The 9209-nt window shown below is 38.7% G+C and overlaps 1 non-coding gene across 1 annotated transcript; it reads left to right on the plus strand.

The window, feature by feature from the left end:
- Positions 1-8118: 8118 nt before the first annotated feature.
- Positions 8119-8190, plus strand: Trnah-gug. The gene has a single exon. It is a non-coding gene; the product is annotated as a tRNA-His (tRNA).
- Positions 8191-9209: the final 1019 nt, after the last annotated feature.

Below are 9209 nucleotides of genomic sequence, written 5' to 3' on the forward strand. Positions count from 1 at the left end.
CGTTTACGTATTTCCTTCTACAATGCGACTGCCATTTTCACAATGTTGTGTTGGAGCTAATGTATGTGTCTGATAAGTCGTGCACAAACTAAGAGTATATAAAATATTGAACCTATTTTACAAGAGAGACTGAAGAGAGGAAAACCTATGTTTTACTAACATGTGTAGATTTAGAGAAAGATTTTGACATTGTTGACTGAAATACATCTTCGAAATTCCGAAACTTACAGGGGTAAAATACAATGAACAAATCGTAAATCATAACTTGATCATAATGCAGGCTGCAGTCATTATTAATTAAAGAATGTGAAAGTTAGTAACTGAGACAAAAATTGCGCTAAAATCCAAAGAACTGTAAAGTCCACTTCTAGCTGCTAATCCTCGTTTATTGTGGAATCAACGTACAACCGGTTTCACGATAATGAATCGCATCTTCAGGTTAAATGTACGTACGAATTGGTGGTCGTTATGTGACAGACTAATAGAGCCTACTATGAAGGAGATAGGAAAGTACTCATTCGGCTGGATTACTTCAAGCCATTAAACCAACACAATCTCCCAACGTCCTATAAGGCACATATCCTGGCATCATCAAGTGCAATGGATGTTGAAAGAGCTCACATAATTAGATTTTTCAACATTGATTGAATTTGATGATATCAGGATACGTGCCTTATCGAACTTTGGGAAATTGTATTGGTTTAATGGCTTAACGTAATCCAGCCGAATGAGTATTTCTTTGTTTCCTTCATAAGTAAGCACTAATACTCTATTCACTTAACGGCCTCTAATTCCTACGTTTTTTGTGTAGACTGAACCCGATGATGCGATTCATTATCGTGAAACCAGTTGTACCTTGATTCCACTATAAACGAGGATTAGCAGTTATAATCGAACTCTACAATTGTTTGGAATGTTTCACCACAAATTTCTGATTTTTTTTTTTAACTATGCGTAGATTAAGCAGCCGTTGCTCATATTCTAAAGTCTGAACAACTCAGTTTTACTTATCAATGGTATATTTCCTCGGAGTACTGCTTTACTTCATAACTTAAACGATCTTCAAAGAGATTATATAAAAACGAGAATATTTCAGAAAATATCAAGGTATGAACGCTAAAACATTTTTCGTTTTGTAACAACACTTTCTACAAGAGCAAAAATGAAAAATTAGTCAAATAAATAACGAGTTACTGCTTGACTTCCTGCACACCAAACTCGGCACGTAGCAAATTAAAGCGAACTCGCTAAAGTAGCTTCACCAGAAGATTAGTCAACTTGTTCTTTCCTTAAATATGGCCGCGCCTTGTCACGGTCCGCGCGACTAACCCCGTAGGAGGTTCCAGTCCTCCCTCGGGCATGGGTGTGTGTGTTGTCCTTACCGTAAGTTTTTTTTAAGTTAGATTAATTAGTGCGTAAGCTTAGGGACCTACGACCTCAGCAGTTTGGTCCCATAAGACCTTCCCACAAATTTCCAAATGCCTCAAGTATGTTCCACCATAATTTCGCCATTCAGAAATGATTCAAGAACATGAGAATGACGGACGTCAACATGTTCTTATTGGCGATGATATTCAGAGTTTTTTGCTAATTTTAATGCACTGGCATAGTCAATATAAAGTGTTGGAGATAGTCCCGGCATTTCAACCAATTCGCTTAATAAAAGACGTAACCAAATTAATTCTTTGGCTCCTTCACTTGCTGAAATAATTTATTTCAGTGGTAGATGTAACCACAACCATCTGCAGCTGGCTTGTCCATGATATTGTCCCATCAGAGTACTTTGCCACAATACCGGTTGTTGAACGTATTGTCCGCTTGTCCCCAGCGAAATCAGTATCACTGTAAATTCTCAAATTTTCTTCCATATCTTAGATAGTTCCATAATTAAATGTCCCTTTGAGATACAAAATTGTGCATTTCACTCGATTCCATTTCTCAGTGGTTGGTTTTTACATAGCTCGAGCAGCTTTGTTCACAGCAAAAGTTATGTCTGGACGAGTTGCTGTTGAGAGATACATTAAACACAGGGGACAGAGGACGAAACTGCTTCATTTTGATCATTTTCTTCATATCCAACGGGAGTTGAAATCTTCTTGGATTTTGCCATTCGAAATTTTTCTAAATTTATTTCGTGTATTTTTCTTGATGTATCGTAATCGCTCCATCTTAATTTTCTTTATTTTTATGCTAAGGAAATTGTTATATCAAGTTCATGTTATAAAGTGTCCAAAAAAGCTGTAACTACTTCTTTGTCATTGCCAACATTCAGACTATCATCAAATTATATTGCTAAATAACGTCTGTTTCCATTGTATTTACGGTAAAACAAAGAAGGATCTGCAGCAGTGTTTTGAAAACTCGCTTTGTTCATGACTCCCATAAAACGTTTGTGTCAGCGGTACGGTGCTTGTCTGAGTCCGTAGAGACTCCGTGTCAAGAGACACACTCGATGCGCATTATTTTCGAAGCCTTCTGGTTGATCAATATACACTTCATCTTGAAGCATTCCATTCAAGAAAGGCCGCCTTCAACACCATCTTCTTTGAAGCAGCTACCGCTAGCAAAACTCGAATTGTTTCATAACGTGCAACAGGCCTATATGCACCTTCATAATAAATTCCTACTTGCTGAATATACCCTTCAGCAAGCAATAGGGGTTCGAAGTGAGTGATTCTGTCAGCTGCTACTTTTCAACGTAGAACCCAGCGATTTTGCAATACTTCGGCATTCGTGGGACATCCTACTAACATCCATGTACAGTTTCTGTTTAGTAGTTCTATTTCTTCATTAATACCTTGCATCCATTTTTCCTTTTCACTTGACTGCAAAACGTCAGTAAGACAGTTTGGATCCTTATGTTCGCCAACACTAACTTTTGCTAGCTTCAAGAACTCGCCACTTTCTATCCAGGCTGATTTTCTTCATTGTGTTCTACTTTCCAGTTTATCTTCAGCAAGAAATTCATGTGTTTCGGCTTTCAGGAATTCCGTTGACTATATATTATTGTCATCTGATACTTGACTTCCTTCAGAATCAAGTGCGTTAAAGTTTTGGTCACTTTGACTTCCTCCAGAAGCAGAATGCCAAGGGATGTCAAATGTGACATGACCGCTACGTAAATTACAAATTATTTCTGGCTTAAATTTTACAACACGACTCAAAACCACTTTCTTTATGGAAGGAATCCAGACTCTAAATCCATCTTTGTCATTGACATACCCAACAAATGGACCAAAAACAAATTTATCATCAAACTTTGGACGAAAACGTTTGTTTATGTGAGCATAGTAACCTGTACCAATAATTCCGAGGTGATCAAGTTTTTCTACTGGTCGATTGTACCCACAGCTCATAAGGAAATTTGTCTGGAATGATTTAAAATATAGGCTGCTGTATTCCAAGCTTCTGCCCACAGTCTGCTTGGTAGGTTGCTTGCATTCAGCATCGAACGTGCAGCTTCAACAGTTGTTTTATTTTCACATTCGGCCAAACCATTTTGTTCAGGAGTATAGGGTGGGAGAATCAGTAATTCTGTTCCCTTATCTATGAGCATTCCTTAACTCCGCAGTCAGTCATTAAATTCTTCGCCGCCATTACATCTTAACCGTTTAACAGCGTGACCTTTGGTTTGAACTTCATTTAAAAATTGTTAAAGTACATTGTACACCTTTGCTTCAAAAAGAAAATTAGACGAAATTTACTGGAATCGTCTTTAGAATATCCATAATATCGAGCATCTCGAAGATACTCTGTACTCATTGTCCGCTGGCATCTGCATGGATCAATTCGGCAGTAACCATGGAGTGATTTACTCGTTGTCTGAATGATAGTCTGTGCATCTTTCCCAATGCACAATCATCACAAAATTCTTCCTCACAGCCTCCTACATTGATTTTAAGTTTCTGTAAGATGTTCTTGGTTTATTATTTATTCTGGTGGCCTAATCTTTCGTGGTACATTTGTAATGTTTCAGAAGATATCACTAAGTTCACCTGATTACCTTTTTCTGGCCTAACAACACGCGTATTCAACATGTGGAGCTCATCTTCCACATAGACTGTCGTGACGATGTCGCCGTTGGCTTTTTCCCGAATCCTAACACTTTCGCTATCAAACGTTGTCTCGTAGCCGTTACATGCAGCAGCTCTGGCTGAGGGCAAGTGAGCTCTTGCATCGGGGGGCATATAAAACATTTTCCATTCTAGCACTGTACCAATTATTCTTTCATCTTAATTCGATACGGATAGTTCCTTGACCAAATGCACGCATATTTGTACCTTGCTTTCCTTATGAAACCGCTTCAGGAACATCATATTCGCTGAACAAAACGAGTGATATGCTTCGTAGCACCACTATCACAATACCATTTATTTACGTCAATACAGTTTCTACTAGACGAACCCGTGCCGCATGAAGTAAATACAATGACACCACTCACCTTTTCCTCTTGCCACGCACTATTTTATTCAGGAGCATTCAGTGGACGCTCTTCTGCCCAGTGACCTAGTTGTTTACATTTATCGCACGGAAATTTTTGTTTTGCTCGACCTTTCGACATCTTCTTTTTCGGTGTGTTAGAAACGACAGATACAGTTACGTCCGGTGCATTTTGATCACACAGTTCAATGGTACAATGTTTTCCAATGTGTAAATACAGCCGGCCGTTGTGGCCGAGCGGTTCTAGGCGCGTCAGTCCGGAACCACGCGGCTGCTACGGTCGCAGGTTCGAATCCTGCCTCGGACATGGATGTGTGTGATGTCCTTAGGTTAGCTAGGTTTACTTAGTTGTAGGGCTAGGGGACTGATGACCTCAGATGTTAAATCCCATAGTGCTTAGAGCCATTTGAACTATTTGTTTAAGTTCAAACTCTGATTTTCCGCTGGTATTGTCTCCCAAAGATCTTTAAAGTTATCATATTCCTTTTCTTGGGTAGATAAAATTCGACCATTTCATGTTCTTTCAGACAACATGTTCTCTTCATGCTCCGTTAATTCATCATTTAGATCTACAAAAAACTTCTGCAGCTTAACCACATGCATGCTAATATCTTCTGTTTCATCGCGTTTAGCCCGAAAAAAGTTTTCAGTTAACATGTTCAAACGTTGCATGCTGCGACGTTCAAATCGGGTATAGTTTCTCGCATATTTATTTAGCATTTTTGCACGTAAACACAAGTTCACCAAATGGTTTGCTTAGCGCACTTACTATTAGAATTAGTGGTTTCGCGTCATTCTTTTGCCATTCTGCATACTCTGCCTTCTGTTCAGCAGTAGGACCTCGAGGCAACATAACAGATTCGCGCATATTGACAACAATGTCTTTGCTTCCATATGAACGGAGCACCATAGACAGGTGCCATTCAATTTGCCCACTCGTCAGGCCCTTCAAGTTTATCAGTATTCACTTTATAATCTCCATTTGTACCCAGGTTCTTACCGTACAACTCGTGTCAACATAAAAATTCTTCTGCCAGCACACACTGGACTGAATCAATTTTTTACAGAAAAAATTTTTCTTGTTCTTTTTAAGTGGTCTGGGTCCATACCTGTTGTAAATTATAAAGACTGAACAACACGGTTTCATTTATCAACGGTGTATTTTCTCAGAATACAGATTTGCTTCATAACTTAAATGAACTTCAAAGAGATCACATAAAAAAATTCAGAAAATATCACGGAATAACACATTATAGTGAACGTTAAATTATTTTCCTTTTATGACAATAGCTCACACAAAACTTACAACTTCTTCGCTTTCTCTGTCCACAAATGTGGACCCTCGTCGATTATTTTATTTCACCACAAATATGCAGATTTTTCCGCTTATAGAACGATGGTCCCCAAGTGTGGACCACCTAGTTACTATTAGTGCTAAAATTAAAATGCAGAATCTTTTAAAGGACGATTCGTATTTGGTTTAGTGTTTGTTGTACGCTGAAAATTGCTGCTCCTACAAACAGGATGGTGAGAGTTAGTTCACGTTTGCTTATATTTAGTTCATACTATAAATTACACATGTTTGACTGTCCTCGTACCTAGACCTCAGGTCACAATGCAGATAAGAGAAAAAGAAGTTAATGTTCCACAATCATTGACATTGAAACTCTACAGTGATATCATTGGTCTTTTAATCATAAATAGAGAAAATACCGTCAGTGACAAACTACAAAATACATTTTGACAAAATTATAATTAATTACAAATACTTCACGATAGTTGGTAGGAGAGGAGGGCATCCTTGTATAGTGAATTTCTCTCACAGCGAAGATGATGTAGAAAATGTGAATAAATAGTCGAGAAGAGGTGTCTTGCAACAAACTGCAGAAATTAGGTTTGACAACGTTGAAAATCTACCAAAATGTCTTGAAGCAAAAAATGTTTCAAAATACAGGAAGCCTAGCTGCAATTCCTAGACAACAGTCATATGAGTCAAATGTGAAATTTATTTGTGTTCTCTGGAAGCATATACTAAAAAGCAAATTTTTTTTTACTGGCAGCATCAAATTATTACTTGCCAGAAATTATCGCTTGATTCTTATTTCTTTTCATTTATGAAGCTACTTTAGAGCATCAGCAAAAATTACTGTTGGAAATCATATATTTCGAAAATATAAGCATTAAGAAACCTATTTTCTATGTACATAACAATACACAGTTGACTTTTTCAAATAAAATAAATATTTTATTGTAATATTAAAAGAAAATACAAAGCAAGGTTTAGTACGTTTTCACGATAAGTGAGATTCTAGGTCCACACACGTGAACTTCCATTTATACCTTAGTGAATCACAAAAAAAATATTTCTTCTGCATTGGTGTCAAGCTCGTGAGTTGGTTTGTTGGAAAATATGCAAAGCATTTTTCTGTGAATTTTTTTTATCTCAGGAGTGAAGAGGTTATGTTGAGTGTTGTTGTGTGTCACCCATTTTGTTCAATCTGTGCATCGACCAAGCAGTAAAGAAACCAAAGGGAGATTTCGAAACAGATTTAAAGTTCATGGAGACGTAATAAAAACTTTAATGTTTGCGACGACATTGTTATTTTGTCAGAGAACTTGAATGGAATGGGTAGTGCCTTGAAAAGAGGTATAATTTGAATATCTAAAAAAGTAAAGAATAATAGTGTAGTCAAAGCAGGCGATGTAGCGTGAATATGATTAGGAAGTGAGACGCTAAAGGTAAGTTTGGTTTTTTGGGCAAAAAAGTAATCGACTACAGCTGAAATAGAGCGGATACAAAATGCAGACTGCCAATAGCAAGGAAAGCTTTCCCGGAAACGGAGACTATATTTATACTGGATGCAAATTATGTGTAGGGAAGCATTTTCTAAAAGTAATTGTTTTGAGGCCAGATTCATATCCAAGAGAAATGTGGACGACGAGCGGTACAGACAAAACAATGAAGTTCTTTAATGTGGTGTTACTGAGGACTGATGAAGCTTTATAGGCTACATCGAATATAACTGATGAAGAGAGACTAATTCGAATTGGAGAGAGGTGGGGTATGTGGCACAACTTGACGGCAGATTGATAGAACACGTACTGAGGGTTAAAGGAATAGTTAATTTTGTAATGTAGAGAATTATTGATGTGTACTGGGGGACAGAGAGCTAACATTTTAGAGTGCCCAAGACTTGAATACAGTAAGCACATTAACATTAATATTAGGTTCAATGACTATCCAAATACGTGAAGATCTGCACATGATTGACTAGCGTAAGAGATGCAGCGAACCAGGATCAGACCTAAGAAACAACAACAACACAGGTTGCACGCGCGACTGCTACGGTCGCAGGTTAGAATCCTGCCTCGGGCATGGATGTGTGTGATGTCCTTAGGTTAGTTAGGTTTAACTAGTTCTAAGTTCTAGGGGACTAATGACCTCAGCAGTTGAGTCCCATAGTGCTCAGAGCCATTTGAACCATTTGTTAAGTCGCATAGTGCTCAGAGCCATTTGAACAGGTTGCACGATAAACTTCTAACGATATTGTCTGACGTGGGGACACAGGCAGCTGTAGCAGCGACCTAGCGGTGCAGGGTGACGTAGGCAACACGTGAGCAGCTCTGCGGCTGCGGTGACGGAGCAAAGTTCGCCCACGCGCCACAACTCGCCGACCAGCCGTGATAGTCTAGTGGTTAGGACATTGCGTTGTGGCCGCAAGAACCCAGGTTCGAATCCTGGTCACGGCAAATGGCTATATTTTTGTAATGAGTGGATGGATCTAAACACGAAGACGTAAATATAGCAAACAACCAAAAGAGGGGATCGAATCGGTGCAGTATGTGTATTACTAAACGGATAAAGAGGTCACCTTCTTACCAAATCCTAGATGAAGGTTGTGTATCTAATGGATTCCAAGGGCATTAAAATTTGATTTTCAGTAGTACATGTAATTATTGATCAAATTAAAAAAATTAAAACGCTGTCATAATCTACTCGTTAAGCGATATAATCTTAAGTTAAAGATTTCACCCGATAAAATGAAGTATGAAAGTTAGATGTGTACGCATCTTGAGGCAGCGAATTGCACAGCCTGCAAATTGCAGATTATATTCTTGCAATATTTCGGAATGAGAACATTTAGCGACTGCCAACAAACTTTACACCGCCGCCCCACAAATTACTGCAAGGAAAAACAGTTTTTGCTTACTGCATTTTCACTGTTCATGCAGTAAAACTTCAGCATCAGGCATGATCTTTCACTTTGTTACTTCTTCACTATCCACAATACATTTTGCAAGTATTTTCCACAAATGACACCTAACGCATGTGCAAATTATCGTTCTACCACTTGCGGTTCACAAGATATAACGTCATAAAGACTGAAACGATGTGAAAAACTCGGTCGTCTGAAAATGTAACTAGGCTGACCCTGTGGCCGAGCGGTTCTAGGCGCTTTAGTCTGGAACCGCGCGACTGCTACGATCGCAGGTTCGAATCCTGCCTCGGGCATGGATGTGTGTGATGTCCTTAGGTTAGTTAGGTTTCAGTAGTTCTAAGTCAAGGGGACTGATGACCTCAGATGTTAAGTCCCTTAGTGCTCAGAGCCATTTGAAACATTTTCAAAATGGAACGCAAAGGACGTAGACTATGCTAATCAAGTACTAGATAATGAGCTAGACCGGTGGGGGGGAAGGGGGGGGGGGTAAGAATGGGGGACGGGTGTTTAGTAGGAAATGCTGAATTGGTTATGTGATGTTTTTAGTAA

Source organism: Schistocerca piceifrons, chromosome 2, assembly GCF_021461385.2.
Source record: "Schistocerca piceifrons isolate TAMUIC-IGC-003096 chromosome 2, iqSchPice1.1, whole genome shotgun sequence".
NCBI lineage: Eukaryota > Metazoa > Arthropoda > Insecta > Orthoptera > Acrididae > Schistocerca > Schistocerca piceifrons.